The sequence below is a fragment of the Apteryx mantelli genome, chromosome 2 (assembly GCF_036417845.1).
Source record: "Apteryx mantelli isolate bAptMan1 chromosome 2, bAptMan1.hap1, whole genome shotgun sequence".
Classification (NCBI taxonomy): Eukaryota; Metazoa; Chordata; class Aves; order Apterygiformes; family Apterygidae; genus Apteryx; species Apteryx mantelli.
In genome coordinates, this window is record NC_089979.1 from 86,463,440 (window position 1) to 86,479,854 (window position 16,415).

Genomic DNA, 16,415 nt, shown 5'->3' on the forward strand with positions numbered 1-16,415 from the left:
AACAATGACTTAATCTCTCACCACAGTAACCCCAACTATCTGGCACATACACAGAAGGTACCCCCAGCTCCCTCCCTATCAGCCAACTCCCAGATGAGCAAAAGGCAGCTAGTTTCAATCAATGACTGCATGTATTGGTCAACCTGTATTACACAGTCTTGACTAACTGAAGGCCAAAGAGGACAGATAGCTGTAAAGCTCTTTTTGGAGCTTTCCTTTCAGTTGGGATGTTAAATTGGGTCTCGCAGCTATACCCACTGACTAATGTTTCTAAACACATAGTCCTATTTATATTTGAAATGACTTCCTCTCTTGCCAAATTTGGTTGAGTCTGGACAATAAATTAAACAATTAGTAGGCAGCAGGGAGGGGGCTAATAGATGGATGGAGAGATCATGGAAATGCATAAGCTTCATTTCCTCAGGAAACCAGAGTAAAAGAATGTATATAAACAGTTGTTTTAGCAGCTCAGGCGCCAACAGTTCTTGTAAAGGAGGATCAGCATTAGTTCATGTTAAGAAAGTACCTGCATCTGCAGAACAAACTACATGACAAGGGCCATTAAATTTCTTCTTGTGAGGTGTTCTTCTGAACTAATATTACCCAGGGGATACACTAAAGACAAAAGTTCATCCAGGCTTGGAAAAAACAATGAGGCATATGAGGGCAGCACAAAGGCAGGGTTTCCACCTGAACTTCCACTGAATATATTAATGCCTGATTTGGAATAGTAGAACAGGGAACTAAAAAAGCCTAAAGCTTGAATTGTCAGAGGCAGTAATCACTAGCAGTTCCTACTAACTTCAGGACAAATTGTGTGTTCCGGAAATCAGGCTCTATGTGAACAACCTTTACCCTGTGTATTTGGTATAGTGACAAGTTCCCATTTGCAAAGTAACTTTCATGCAAATGGATCCCAAGATATTTTCCAAACTTTACTGACTATTCTACACATGCAACATATGTAGTAATTCTCAGAAGCTGTCACCTTGAAAGGTGTGTGCAGACTTTAAATCACAACATTCACTTGAGACAGGAAAATATTCTTTGTCTGGGTGAATGACATTAGGCAGGCTGACGGAGGTTTTTGGCACTGACATTTACTTATTGGTACTTAAATTTAACTCCTTATTGAACAAATCAGTTGTGAAAAGAAGGAATGCCTTTATGGTTCAGCCAAGGAGACAATTAAGAAGACAAAGTGCCTTGTTTAAAAGCCTAGCTTCAATCACAGCAGGCTCAGGACTCTGCATGGTATGACTTCTTCAAGGACACAGAGAAGCTCGGAGCTCAGATACAGCTCTCAAGTGTGATCAGAAGCCTCCCACTGCATGGTTACAAAATGATGGTGAAGACTGCTGAATGTCTGATGCCTGATGACATAGTCGGTGTTGATAAACAGTTCACTCCGACACTTCTAGAGCAGGAAGTGGAGCCTTGCATGAGCAGCCCCAAATGAGGCTGAGGCAAGATAGAAAGAAACCATGTAAACTGGCCTTCAGCCAAGGCGCTAGGGTTCCCTCTACACTGCCAGGGTGACTGTATCACTGGTGAGATAAGACATGTCTTATCTTTTGTAGCCTTGAACACCTTGTTTGTGGTGCTGCTTCATTAGCAGTTCTGTGGGAATGCTGCTCTGCTGAATCTGAGCGTTCCTGAGAGAAAGCTCTGACTGCCGAGTCAGCCTGATGCCACCTATCTTTTGAGATCTGAACTCACAGCTGAGGTGACATGGGTAGAAGCTTAACAGTCATGGTTAGGAGGTTCTTTCCATTTTAAGATCTTAATTTTAGCTGCTTATAACTCTCCAAGCCATTAACTCTGGGAAGGAAATTCCTCAGATTTGTGCTCAATCTAGAGCTTAAAAGTAAAATAGTAATGCTCAGTCACTACGTACATTCTAAATACTATGTTCTGTTTAAAGCCAATTCCAAAACAATTTTCAAGTTCCAGTTACCTTTCCTGCGGTTCTCTAAAAAATACAAATCATTACATCTTCTGTAGGTTTCCTGCCCTGTTCGTGTATATGTTACTGCTTACTAACTTTGCAGGTGTGAATATGATATTTCTAGGAGAGTGCTTAGAGCTCTTGTGATTGAAGAGTTTTTGAGAGGTTTTGGCTGGTTATCTGGTGGGTTGCATATGTTCCTGGCTACCTCCTATCTGCCGTATTCCTATCTTTCATATTCCTTCGTAAATGGAGTGACAATATGTATTTTAGAAGCTGGTTGACAACCCTGCAGTCCGATTCAGGGAATGACTTTTCTAGAAATGGTGAACCATGCCGTCTTCTGCTCTGTAGCAATTATACTCATTTGGAGCACAGGAAAGCTGATATAACGTGCTGCCACTGGGAATGACAGCTATTTTTGTATCTGTTTTGCACCTACTCTTGCTTTGTGAAAATGCAATGCAAAATGAAGAAGGAAAGGAAGAATCAAGCCCACTAGCTTTCACCCGGGCCACATACATTTTCAGATCGTTAGCTAGAACAAGAGTGAGTACTAATCAAGTTTGTTTTAAGATTAGAGTGCTCCTGAAGTAGCTTGACTGGCTGTTAACTGCATTAATTGACAGCTGACTCCCTAAAAGTGCAAAATACTGACAACATTCAGCTAGCATTTATCTAAAAAGCACCTTTTCTATAGAACCTGCTCACCCTGATTAGCTGAATGAACTGAAATGGTATCATTTGGAGTGCATTGCGGAACTCTGTGTTTAAATGTTTCTTTGCTTTTCAGACAAGACAAAAGTAGGAATCAAAGTCGCAAGAGAGACTTCTCTCGTACTGAAACACAAGATGAGGAAAGAAGATGAAAAATTATTTCTGTTCTTGTGCAGCTGCACAATGTCCTCTCTCTCTCAGCCCTAATGCCTATTTTCAGGAGATGGGTTCAAGGCTACCTGGTTCTTGACACATTCCTTCCCTTTCTTCCTTCTCTGTCCCATCCTGCTCTGGTCCCAGTCCTGCAGTGGAAAGCTTATTCCATTCCCCTGGATTACAAATGTATCCATGCACAAGATGCATCCTCAGTAGTAAAGTAGGTTTTCAAGCTGAATGTGAGGTGCCCGTATGCCACATTAATAGATGCCTTTATAAAGTAATTAAATAAATGAATACAAATAAATAGTATGCATGAATATTTAATAGGCACAAAGTTATGTTTCATTTCAACATAAAGCTAATTAAATGGCTTGTAATCAGTGTTCTTAGGATGACATAACTCTGGAGGAAAAATTATATTAATCATTTAGCAGTTACTTCTGCCATACACAAATTTGTTTGTTTTCTATCTTTGTGCATTTGGTACAAGCATTTTGAAACTAAAATCGCTAATAAAAGCATTCAGGGATCAAAGCTTGTAAGATACCTTTTTAGGAGGAGAACTTTTGTGAAATAAAAGTTTTACCTAGCCAGAGATAAAATAATTAATTTACCCAAAAGAAAAGATTGATCAAAAAACAGCTGAAAATTAAACCTGTGCAACTTTGTGCGGCTGATTTGAGGAATCTGTAATCACTTCTTTATATGCAGTTTGAGCATGACTAATCAGCTTCAAGGATTTCAGCAATGCGGTTTTGTGCCTAGACAAGATCCTGGGATCCAGTGTTCAGCCTGTTAGTCAACGGGAAATCGCCTATTGACTTCACTGGTGTGTATGCATATCAACTCATATTTCATTACTTATGTCATTAATCATAACAGAGCACTACACTGACAGAAATACTGGTCTCTGATCCGGAAAAGCATTCTGAGCAGTAGTTTCCTGGTGCCGGCACAGACTCCATTAATCGAGCGAGGCCTGAAACTAATGGTTATGAATGCAAGATTGCTTGAGTAGAGACCGAGACTGTATATTTCCCCATAAGTCCCACAAGTGGAGACAGAATATGTAGAAGCATTGGTAAATAGGATTTGACTATTTACAATATGGTTGAAATCCCTTGGTTAAATTTTCATTTTCAGACTAAGTGTTGAAGTGAAGCATAGAAGTATTTAAGAAGCAACTTAGAATCTTATGTACTATGTATATGCTATATTTAAAAACAAAAATCCATTTTTTTGGAAGAAGCCAGAAGGGAACCTTTAAACATATATACACTCCATGTAGTGTATGAAAGAGACTTTTCATCTGTGTATAGTGAGACCGTTAATCTGATCAGCCCATTTATTTCAGTATATGTATATTTTCCACATACTCCATATACTGGATAGAGCAATTATAATGCACTGCTTCTCCTGCCTTTCTTGGCATATTTACAAGCACTGAGTATAACAGTGAGGAAAGTAACTTACCCAAATCCCTGAGCAGGGAGGATGGTGCTCTCAGTTGGATTTCAGTGCCCAGATGCAGACTAACAGACTAACTCATTTTGCACACCTGTACTTCAGTTTTGTAACTGAGCACTATTCCTAACAATATGAGCCCCAAATTGTTCCCCAAACAGCAGGCCTAATGAAGCTTTGTTTCCTGCAGACTTTTTTTTCTTTATAAGCACTAAGGTCTCCTCGCTGCAATATGTCATTGCCATTGGGCAATGGGAGGGTCTCTACCTGCCCCCCCCATGTGAAATATACCTTCCTGTGTCCCCTAAACACACTGTAGTAAACATTGGTCCCTTCCACCTTGCTGCAATGCCCCAGCTGCTTCCCTCCTCCTTAGCCTTCTTTGCACTGCTAGCCCAGGAAGTGCCGGTGCAGGGCATCGCTGGTTTAAAGCTACTTGCAAGCTGCCTGGCCTGGTAAATATATTCTGGTTGCCTAGGTGCTCACTGACAAATGAGTCAGGATTAGAGATGAACTCACATGTTAGCTGTTCCCATGGCAGAGGCATTACAAAGATGTCTCTCTTCTACCTTGGTGTCAATTTTCATTAAACTTGCAGAAGCATAATACTTTGAAGACTTCTGCCCCTTTGTCATCTATTGTTGTAATTGGCTACTGGGTATATAGAATATTAGGATGAATTTGGCAGACCAGCCTACATTCTGTATGAATATATAAGTTATTCTGCCTTAGGAGAACAGCCTGTAGAATAAACCTAACAATTAGCATTTTTAGGTTCCTCGCACCTCACATCCCCCTTTTAAAGTTGTTAAACTGACTTCTCACTTACTTAAATACAAATACCTCTTCCAACTATGTCTTCCTTTGTGTAGCTTCCTTCTATTTCTTGGAGTCACAGTTAGTAGCTATACTGTGTTCCATTTCAAAACCGAAGTAACTCTATTTTCTCTTTAAAGATAAAGGAAGACCAACTTAGGGGTAGTTATCAACTCCAAACCCTTCATTCTCCTCATTTTCTTTTATTTGATTTCATTAACATGCTATTGATTTCTTTTAACCTCTTTGCAGATGAAATCTGCTCTACTATGGAAGGCCAGTATATTATTTATGTTCTATTTTTAATATGATAAATAGGTCTTGTGTAGCTAGAAAGGTATTTTTCCTTATTAAAGGCAACTGCTGTAGTTAGAGCTATAGAAATCTAGAGAAACACTGGTGCCTATTGTTTATGCATTATTTGTGTGTCTTAATGATAGTTACACTGAAAATTTCTTTCAGAAATCATTCTCAATATAACACATTCATAAAATCTCCCTGTCCCCTAATAATTGTTTTTGTTTTAATTTTTCCTCTCTTTTTAAATTGTTTGAGGAAGCAGATTTGCAATATCACCGAAGGAGTCATATTGGAGCTATTTTGAATGAAGGGAGACACATGATTTCAACAAGTAAACTTCCTCGTTACTCGTTGTTTTAGACAACATCAATACTGGTGAATGAAATGTGCTCAATATGGGACTAGCTGGCACAGAATGGCCCATATCTATATTATTAATTCTCTTTCCTTCAGACAGGGAGGCTGCAAACACAGTGCCTGTTGGTAATAGCCTGTGCTAACACCCAAACCATACTCAGGAATTGCTTGCAAGGGTGCTAATAGGCACGGACCAGAAATATGCCAGGGACCATTCTGATAATTTAATAGCATAGAAACAATTGATTTCCTTTACTCAGGAACAACCCCTGGGATTGTTTAATTTACTAGTATAGATGTAGCCTATATCAATGTTCAATTAGACTTTTAAACTGCTGACCTGCCACACCAATTGCACATAAATCTGCAAAAAGAACAGGATTTTCACCATGTCCTCTACTTCCTCTCTCAGCTCTCTAATTCCATATATTTTTCATTTGAAGAGAGCCTTGGTCAGATAGCCTTCATCCAGTGTCCCAGTCGCAGACACAGAACAGGATCTGACTGTTTGGCTGGGTCACATGAAACAGACTTTTGGAACTAATTCCTTGTTGTATTGCAAACATGATAGCTCACATTTCCTTTACTACATTTCCCAGTGACCTACACCCAGCTGTTGCCTTAGAACAGTGACAAAATGAAAACTGCCATTCTGTTATTTATTATTTTTAATAGAACACCTCACTATAAGGCTGGAAGTTTCTTCCATTCCTTTCAGAATCTGCTGGGAGGATACAGGCTATATTACATTCTGCAGGTTTGAATCTGGTAAATAGTAAGCAGGGAATACTGAATAATACTTATGGAGACTAAAACATTTTGAATATATCTGTATTTAAAATATGTTTGGTTTGCATCCAACCTGTAAGCGTGTTTACTAATATTCATCCTTTGAACACTTGCAGTTTACAAGGAATCTGATCCTACAGAACATAGCAAACTGATTTTGTTATCTTCTATTTAAACAAACAAACTAACCCACGGATATTTGCCAGATTTGATCTGTTTTGCTCAGGGACCCTCCAAAGACATGCCGTGGTGACGTTCCCCGCAGTGAGGCCTGCAGGGGGAAAAAGCTGCATGAATTAGTCAATCAACTCTAGTGCTTTATCTCTGAATCTACAACTCACTCTTTTCAAAGAGGGATATTATATGTAAATTACCTCACAGCTTTGGTAATTTCACCCCTCTCACATCCAGGCAAGCTACACAGCACTATCACTTCTGGTACAGAACTGGCCATGTCAGAGGTCCACTCTGTGGTCTCTTATTCTGCAGCAATTCCCTAAAACTGAAAGTCTTTTATACTTTCTCATTCCTCCAGGGCTGTTGTAAATGCCTCCATTTCTTCATGTGAGATGACTTTTCCCCTAAGGGAGCAGCAATAAAGCCCACAGCATAAATGATCCTAGCTACAAAAGTAAGAAAGGCCTTTTCACAAACCATAAAGAAAATATTTTGATCCTTTTTATCCCTTACTGGAGAGTTTTAATGCTATCAAAAATAAGGGGCCAGGGCATGCTTCAGAGCTAGGGATGAGAGTTCATAGATCAATATGGATTTATAAATTCTAAGTGTCATTGTTGCTCTGATCCAATGTTTTTGTTAAGGTTTTCACCAGACAAGCCCAGGACCGGGGTTTGGAGCAAAGATCTGTAAACTATCCGTAACATCAAACTGTCCTAATGCAGCACCTGAGCTTCTTGAAGAAATGAGACCCATGAAGTCACATTATCTGTCCATCTGTGTATTTTTCAATCTCTCCTAATAACTTCAGAACCTGTTGGTCATTTCAGTTAAATCTGTCTGAGAGTAGAGGTGTCCAAGATATTCTGTTACTACTAATCTAGTAAAAATTGGTAACTGAGTAGAGAGGCATTAGTGAGGGAAAAGCAGTTGTAACTCAGGTCTGTATTCCTCCCAGAATGAAGCAAACAGCTAGCTAATCAAAATACTTGCAGCTCAGAGCCGAACCCAGTATTTTTTCCATCAAAAGGAAGGGGAAATGGGAGGCAACTGTGTCTAGGGGAGAAAAGAGAAGGCTTTAGGGACATCACAGGGAACTGGGCGTACTGGGGGGATGAATGATTAGAGAGTATAGGACACCACTACATAAAAATCAAATTTCATGATCTCTGCTCTTCATGCAACAACCTCTCTTTAGTAGCCATGTCATAATAATAGCATTAGCAGATCAGACAATGGCAACTACCACCGAAGTGCTAATACGAAGTTCATATTCTAAGTGCCTTTGAATATAAAGGTGAAAAAGATTTCAAACAGTCCGTACTGAAGGGGTCTAGGACAGACAGCATAGGTGCCAAAGACAGCACAGAGAGATTTGTCTGAGGCAGACTGTTAATTGACAAGCAGCAGGTCCATCATTGAAGCATAATACCTTGCAAGTGGCATTTATGAGAAATAGTTTGCATTTCCTGATCTCCGCTGAGTCCCAAACTCAGCAAAAAACGGGGAGCTGCTGCCTTGCACCGAGACAAAGTGCAGCAATTAAGATGCTTGGTATCCCTTTCTTCTGAGAGGCAGCATATTCTGGCTGCCACTGCATTCAATCTCCAATTTGGGAATGAAAAAACAGCCTGACACAGCAACCTTGAAAGATTGCTGACCCTGTGTTGTAGCTTTTACTTTGGGTTCAATCCAACTAAAAGTTGCTTTTTCTCTTGTTTGAGTGGTTCTAATGTTTCAGGAACAACTATTCCTTTCCTAATTCACTGTAAGAGAATGGGAAGTCTGGAGGGAAAAAGATAAGCTTGTGAAATGTGCATTTTTTCAGACCATTGTTTTAGTGAGAATTACTGAAATTGAATCCAAACCAAACTTTGACCTTGAATCCAAAACATGATCTACTACTTGGTGCGTTTATTTTGCATAGCTGTATTCAAAGAACTTAAAGAAATGTCTAGCACCTTAGCTTTGAAACCTTGTGGTGTGTGAGTGTGTGTGTGTGTGAGTGGTGTGTGAGTGAGAGTGAATAATAATTCTGAGCATGCTATCACTGTGGATGCAGGCGCTAAAGCAGATAGACACATAGATGCACAGACAGACAGAGAAATGGAATCAGTTGTCACTGAAATAGCTAATGAAGTGGGGGAACTGTGAAAGACTGTCTCCCCTCAAAGAGGGAGTTTGGTTGTAGGATAGGTGTTGCTTCTGCTCCCCTTTCTTTAATCCCTGAGAACAGAAATTATTTGCAGAGATTTTACAATAGTGGGCATGTGCCAAAGCAGTAATCAGTTTTATTTTCTATACGTGCAGATAAAAGAAAAATTATTGTATTTTTATTGAAGATGCTCCTTGTGTGCAAGTGGGCATGTAAGTAATACATAAACATGCATTGGCACATATATAGAAAATAGAGGCAGAATTTCCTTCCCCTGATCTGCACTGCAGATATCCTATCTACATTGTGGAACTGGCTTCGATATTCTGTAGCCATTTTGAGTACAGATCAGTGACAAAATCTGATTAAAGTTCCACAATTTATATGATGAGAATATTTTTCCTAGATGTATAGAATGACAGTGGTACAGCTATATTACTGTATAGGTGCCCCTTTTTGTTCTGCAGCGTTCTTCTTCTCATTATTTATTTATTCATTCCTTTATTTTAAGTTTTATATGATATGGGTTTTGGCAAGTTAAAATTTTCAGGATTTGATCATCTGAATAAATATTATTGGTGAATTTCTGCTCCATTTAAAGAAAGGGAAGTTTTGCCATGGACTTCAGTGAAGATTTGCCCTATATCTGAAGGAGTTTGCAGGATCATGACCTTATATTCTAATGTACTTTTACCCCATTAACACTTTTTAGATCTAAGGGAATAATAGCAGAAATTATTATTTTTTGTGTGATGTTGATAATAGAGTATTATCATTTCATATAGAATTTAATTATATTCTCAAGGTTTAGTAATTTTCTTGATCTACATAGCAGCATTTCAAGTATATAAAGGAAGGATTACATGTCAGCATGTTCATGGACAAACAAGGATATCTTAATGCCAATTGATTTCAGGGAAAGTTAATGGATTAGTTAAATGGAAAATATTTCGATGGGATGTTGGTAGCACCCTTGTATATTGCTAAACTTAATGATGCCTCTGACTTTGTACCAGTAATAACAAATCTTACTGGAGGCAGAAGTTCCGACACTTTTAATATCTGGACTTCCTCTTCATGAGTCCCCAGGCAAATAACCCCTTTTCTCTTCAAGGCAATACTGCAGTACCCTCCAATGCAAAGAAAAATGAAAGTCTCAGTGTTCAGAGAGCTTCAGGTTGTCAGTCTGAATCCTTATTGTTTTAGAGTCACCTTGGAGTTTCCACACAATTACAGTTCTGAGTACAGAATGAATGCAGGAGTACATATTCCTCTTCTTATAAGAACTTTCTTTTCTATTTGTTTTGTTAGCTTTATTTCCTAAAAGAAAATATATTGTGAATCTATCATAAGAATTACGCTTTTGACGTGGTCCTCAGGCTTATCATTGGCATGTGCATCAATAGATGCAATTACATCAACCATTGCTTGCCTGAAAATTGAAAACAGATTTTTTTGCTCTACTGAAATGTTTTGCAGGATGCTAGATTTTTTTAATGTAAATCTCTTGACTGTGTACTCTGACATTTCATTGCATTTTGGTTTAATATTATGACATGAACCTGACATTTTCTGTTGTCCATACTTTATAGGTTGTTTGCTACTAGAAGTTGCTCAACATCAATTTATTTGTGTAGAAACTAACATTAAAGATTGTCATTTCTCTTCTTCATACAATGTAATAAAAACCTGTTTTATATGCTGTCCTTAATATACAGCATCACAAGCACTTTTTATGAGAAAAAAAGAAAAAAATGACAATTTTAATATGGGATATAGAAGATAAAATTCTTGTCTTGGTGCCACATCAAGGGAAGATCATTCCAAAGAGGGGAAGATCTTGCTGAAGAGTGAGGCTATGCAAGTGTTCAACAATAACTGAGAAAGTCCAATGTTTCATTTCTTAAAAGGAAAATGATTTTTGCTACCTGTGTAGGAGACCATACAACAGTACAGAATAAAATTAGAAAGAAGTAGTCTGTTCTTAAAAGAGACTATAAATAAACCATGGTTATATTCCATATGTTACTGTCTTTAGTTTTCAAGGGAATTTGGATTAAAAATCCTGTCTTCTTCCATTAAATGTCATCCAAGTGAGAACATGTTAAAGAGAAAATCTTACTGGTCTCTTGAATTTTTTAGAAGTGGGTAGAGGCTGTGTCTGAGAGAAATAAAGAAGGAAGGTAGGAAAAATTTGGAAACTGCAGACTTATTTTTGCTTTACTAGTAAATTCAAACTGCTTAGGTACTGCCTCCATTTCCTTCCCCAGTTTGCCTCTGCCATCACTCACCTTCCATTTGCTTTTTGAATAGAGCATAAGGGTTAGATAGAATGAAAAATAAACCTTAATTTTTTCAAAAAGTGGATCTTATCATAAATCCTCTATGAAGTTCTGCTAAAGCTGTGGAACTCCACTAAATGGGAAGTGTTTGTATACACTATAAAGAACTACTGAACAGAAATGGAATTCAGACTTTTCACTCCTTCACTTTTTTTATGCCAATAATCAGAGATTTTTTTAGTGAATCTTAACAAAAGTGACTCTGCCCCTTCATGAAATTTCTGTTTTCCAGATTAAGAAACAAAGACATGAAAATGAGAAGTCACAAGCGGGAATAATATAAAGAATAATCTAATGACAATCTAATCTACTGTCAGGACAGAATATGGGGAAGTGTAAAATGTTTAGATTCCTAGTTCATAGTTTTGATAAGAAGCATGGGTGAAGATTTTCAAAGCATTATGGGTATTTAAGAACACCTTCCAGTAATTTCATTTTAGCCTTCATTAGGCACAATGACAATAATGTTTGAATAAGTGCATTATGATTCCAGGGTTTTCTAGAATCAACAAAGAAAAATTACAACTAGATAATGTCCATTCAAGGTCTGATTATATTTTGTACCACCTTCTCATTCAGTGTTGTCTCATTAGTTCATTGTCCATATATATCAGAAAGAATCCCTCCTTCACAGATTTTTATTTTGCAGTTCTCTTCAAGCTACTTTTATACTGCAGTCTTTTTCCAAATCTAAGATTACTATCCTTTGCTTGTTGGGAGTGCTCCCTGAAGACTGTGGACAGCACTTAAGGCTACAAAACAAAATTCATCTGGCAAGGGAATTATCAATCAGCAAACCATGTAGGTTATGATGTTCTGAGCATACAGGGGGACAACAACAAAAGGTAGAAGTTCCCATCCCCCTGCATATGTACAAGTCAGCTGTCCTTATACTCAGCTGCAGTAGCAGCTGTCTCTTGCATTCCTGAGCTGCAGGCAAAGTATTTTTTTCTCAGTCATCCTGCATTTCTGCTCTGTCTTGCATCTAACCTATTTATTGATTGGCATCTACCTTATTGGGGAAAAACCTACACTTAATTTGGATTTGCTACAGGCTGGACACTGCAGATTGTCCCAAAGACTTTCCTTCTGGAAAAGGCATAGAAAATTGTAACTGTAGCTTTAAAAACTGTTGTTCTAAAAGTACAGCAGGATCTCTTTGATATTAGGAAGAAAGTGGATGCTGGCTTGTGGCAGTAGGCAAGAAGGTTTACTCTTTGAACCACCATGGAAAATTCAAATGCACTTAAAAGGGGATTGAGCTATGTTTGCTAATATTTTTTCTGCAAAGGAATCATCAGATGATAGCTGCTTTCTCTCTCCTTTGGCTCCTGGCTCAGCAGCAGCGAGAACAGCACAGCACGAGAACAGGTGGGAATAAAAGAACAGTGGGGAAGATTCAACAATAGAAAACAGCAAGTAAACAGTACCTAAGCTAAACAAATAAATGAAAGCAGGTGTGAAGCTGGCTGAATAAGGTAAAGTGCTAAAAGAAATATACAAGAAAACCAAAAACAAATCAAAAGCTTTTAAGAGACTCAGTTATCATGGGAGCAATTTCTAGAGTAGACACTGCAACAAAAACCCATCTTTCACACTTTTCTCTGAAACAAGATGATAAACAGGGCCCTTCCCTTGCCAGACATGTCTTTTACAGACCCTTCTTCCCAATCCATCCACCCATTGCCTTCAGTGTTTATGTGCAGTTTTCTACAGCAGCAAAAGCTGGTCATGAATATTTGACTCAGAACAGAACCTCAGGTGAAACAAGAGACGCACACCCAAGAACTGCCAACAGACTCAGCTGGGCATAAACAATAATCTGGTGACTGAGGCACTTGCCTGAGACAAGGGAGACCTATCAGAGCTGGATGCTGCCCTGATGATAGCAAATCTCTTCCTCAGTAGTCACCACCCTATTATGTCTGGACAGGCTGTGAAACAGGAAAAATCACACACGTGTTCACACACCTGCTACTGTAGATTTTCATATCTTTCTGCTGCTGAAGGAGGCTGTAAGAAGTCACGGAGCTTTGAGTTACAGCTAGGGAGACAGGAATTACTACTGCATTAGGGGTCTCTTAGACTGACTATTGGACTTTTTAAGAACAGTTGGCTTTCCTTCCTCAGACATTAATATTAGCATGAAATTCTTCAGAAAAATAAAAACCTAGGAATGCATTGTAGCTCTTGTGCTTCTTTAGCACACTGTAATGTTAATAGGTTTGATTAAATCCTGTTGGGACCATCATTATCACATGTGATGGATATAGATAGGATTTCTAACTGTAGGACAACCAACAGTGCTTTTATCCACTACTCTCCTATCTCTTGTCCTAGAGCCAAACACGTGGAAGTGTGAGGCAAAGTCAGTTTATGGCAGCCTTCTTGAATTGACCCTTCCCTTTTGGACAGAGATAACATTGTCTAGGCTCTGAATGATTTCTTGTAACATTGCATTAACTGAAAAATTTTAAAGCACCCCTATATGTGAAATTTTCATGTGATCTCTTATAAAACATACTTCAGGAGTCACAATGGATATTTAAGAAAAAATATATCCTTCTGAAATGTCTTTTTCAGCATAACCAAAGGACAGTTGAACTGTTTATTTAGGATCAGGAATTGTCTTCACAGTCTACAGTAATTTTTATTCTGAAGGATATAGAAAACACACAACATATTAACAAATATATATACCAAGATTTCATTAAATATATAACAGTCAGTTTTTTAACTACTCCCTACTATTGCACTTATATACTGGGAAACTGTTTTGGAAAGGGTATCAGAACTGGTTTCTCTAGTACAAAGAGTAAAGCAATTATTGGCAGAAAGTTTGTAACTGCAAAGGTAGAATTTAAACAACATATTGAGGCTGGGTTTTCATACATTAGGAAACATCCATGGTTTCCTAGGAAGAAAACTGAATTAAAGCTATAAAGATTGTTGTTGTTGTTGAGGAATTAGGAGGGAACCACATGAAATACAGCAGCAAACTGATAAAGCTGCTAATTGGTTTCAGCTATTAAGAACTAACTTCATACATTTCAGTAGTCTGTGCATGAAGTTTAAAGAAAGTTTGGACAGTCACATTTATCTTATTGTCAGAAAAGGTGAATTGATCATCAACTTTGAGAACTATCTGAAAACAGTTTTCCAGAAGATTGTAAGTTTGGAAGAGCTGAGAAGGAAAGATTTGTACTGGCTAACTCTACATTTTCAGATTGCTAATAGAAGCTTTTATTCCCCAAAAGGCTGTTTGCACATTTGCCACTCTCTGAATGACAGTGCTACAGAATGAAAACCTTAATTATTCTGTACAATCCTACAACCATTCTGTGACACTTTGTGCCCGAGAGATCTGAGCTTGCAGTTACTGGGAGAACTTCACCTCTGTCCGTGGTGGCTCCCAGAAAGTTTCTCTGGACTCAGACTGCTGATCATTCCCTAGTGAGGGAGGAGTTCACATGGTTCTCTCTTTCTCCTACCAGGTCCTGGGTTTCAATTCCCACATGCAGTTTCCACTGTTCTCTCAACTAATTTAACTTAAGCCCAAAGCATATCTTCCTCTGCAACCCAAGGGCAATTACCTGTGTTGAAGACTTAATTTGAGATATTTAGAACAAAAGTATTTCCAAAGCAACTAGATCCATGAACAATGAAAGATATGGAGCCTGGTTTCCCCATGGACTTGTGTCTCACTGTCGATGGGCTTCAGTGTCTAAGAACTGATGTGTTCTTCAATCAATGTTCCCTGTAATGGAGAATTTTTCTTCTTCTCTACAAATTCCTTTTCTTCTGTTCTTCTCCTAGAATGGATTAGCTAGTGGATAACAAGGTGTGACCTCACATTGTTGCCTTTCCATCAGGTGACATACTCAGAGATGAATCTTTCTTTAAATATAAATTTTCAATGACTTTTTAGAAACTTGGTTTTCTTTGAGAGCTCTATTTCTAACAAACACAGTTGAAACCAACTGACTAGAAGTTTAAAAGAGAGAGCAGGGGAATAACACACACACACACACACACACACACACACACAGACACACACTCACACTCACACTCACACTCACACTCACAGCAGTGGAAGTCTGTCCTCCATAGGAAATCAGTTTGAAAATCCTTGATTCATTGCTAAAATAATGAAACAGAATATATTCATGTCTGCCTTACCGGTATCGTATATACAGAGAACCTCTAGACTCTAAAATGTAGCCTTCCTTTTCGTCAGCATTTTGCCTTGCCAGAAATTGACTGCTCTTTTATTTTTCACCAGGATATCAAATAATTTAAAAATTGTCACTTTTTTCTCATAATCCCAGTTTTGACAGAGCAAAGTTTATAACTTGCTGGAGACATGAGTCAAAAATCTTGATTCCTTTGCCTGTATATATATAAATATATATACACACATAAAATTGCCTTTAGAGTATGGTCTTTATATATTTTAAATTAAATGCTACTGTTACTTTCATTCATATATCCCTCTAAATCTGACTAGTAAAATACAAATATTATGAACTCAATTGCACAGGAAATTCAACTGAAATACCATAACCTCCTAATGTGACATGGTTTCATGCAGTTTTGAAATTGTTATATAGCAGGATTCAAATGTAATTGTTTCTCATTTGCTTGTCTCTCCCAGTTTTCCTAGTTGGTTTGACATCAGTGTTGCTTGTCATGTTATTTTCCATTGGCAACATGCAGTCACTCCTGTTTAGTAGTTTAGTTTAGCTTCCATGAAGTTGTGAAGGACAGTGACCATATATCCATTTCTTAATAAACTCAACATCAGAATTGCATTTAAGCTTCATTTATTCAGGCACTGTGGCAAGTAGCTAAGCCCTAGTGATTAAAGAGCGACATACTGGGGTTCAGCCAACCACTACCAATTTGTAAGGACTGCAATCTGTAAAGTCTCTTACACATATTATATATCCCAATCATCATATATTTACTAATAGGTTACATAGACTTGACATGCAATTACACACCTTTGAATATAATCATGGATGTCTGGCACAACTCTCCTTTGTCTGGAGCTTGTAAATAAGATTTTGAACAGAGATGTCACAGAGAGCTAACTGCAAATCCTGTAAGATTGATTTGAATTACACGTATCATATTCACTATGCAGTCCTATTGACATTAGCACTGTTCATCATTTAGCTCAATACAGGAT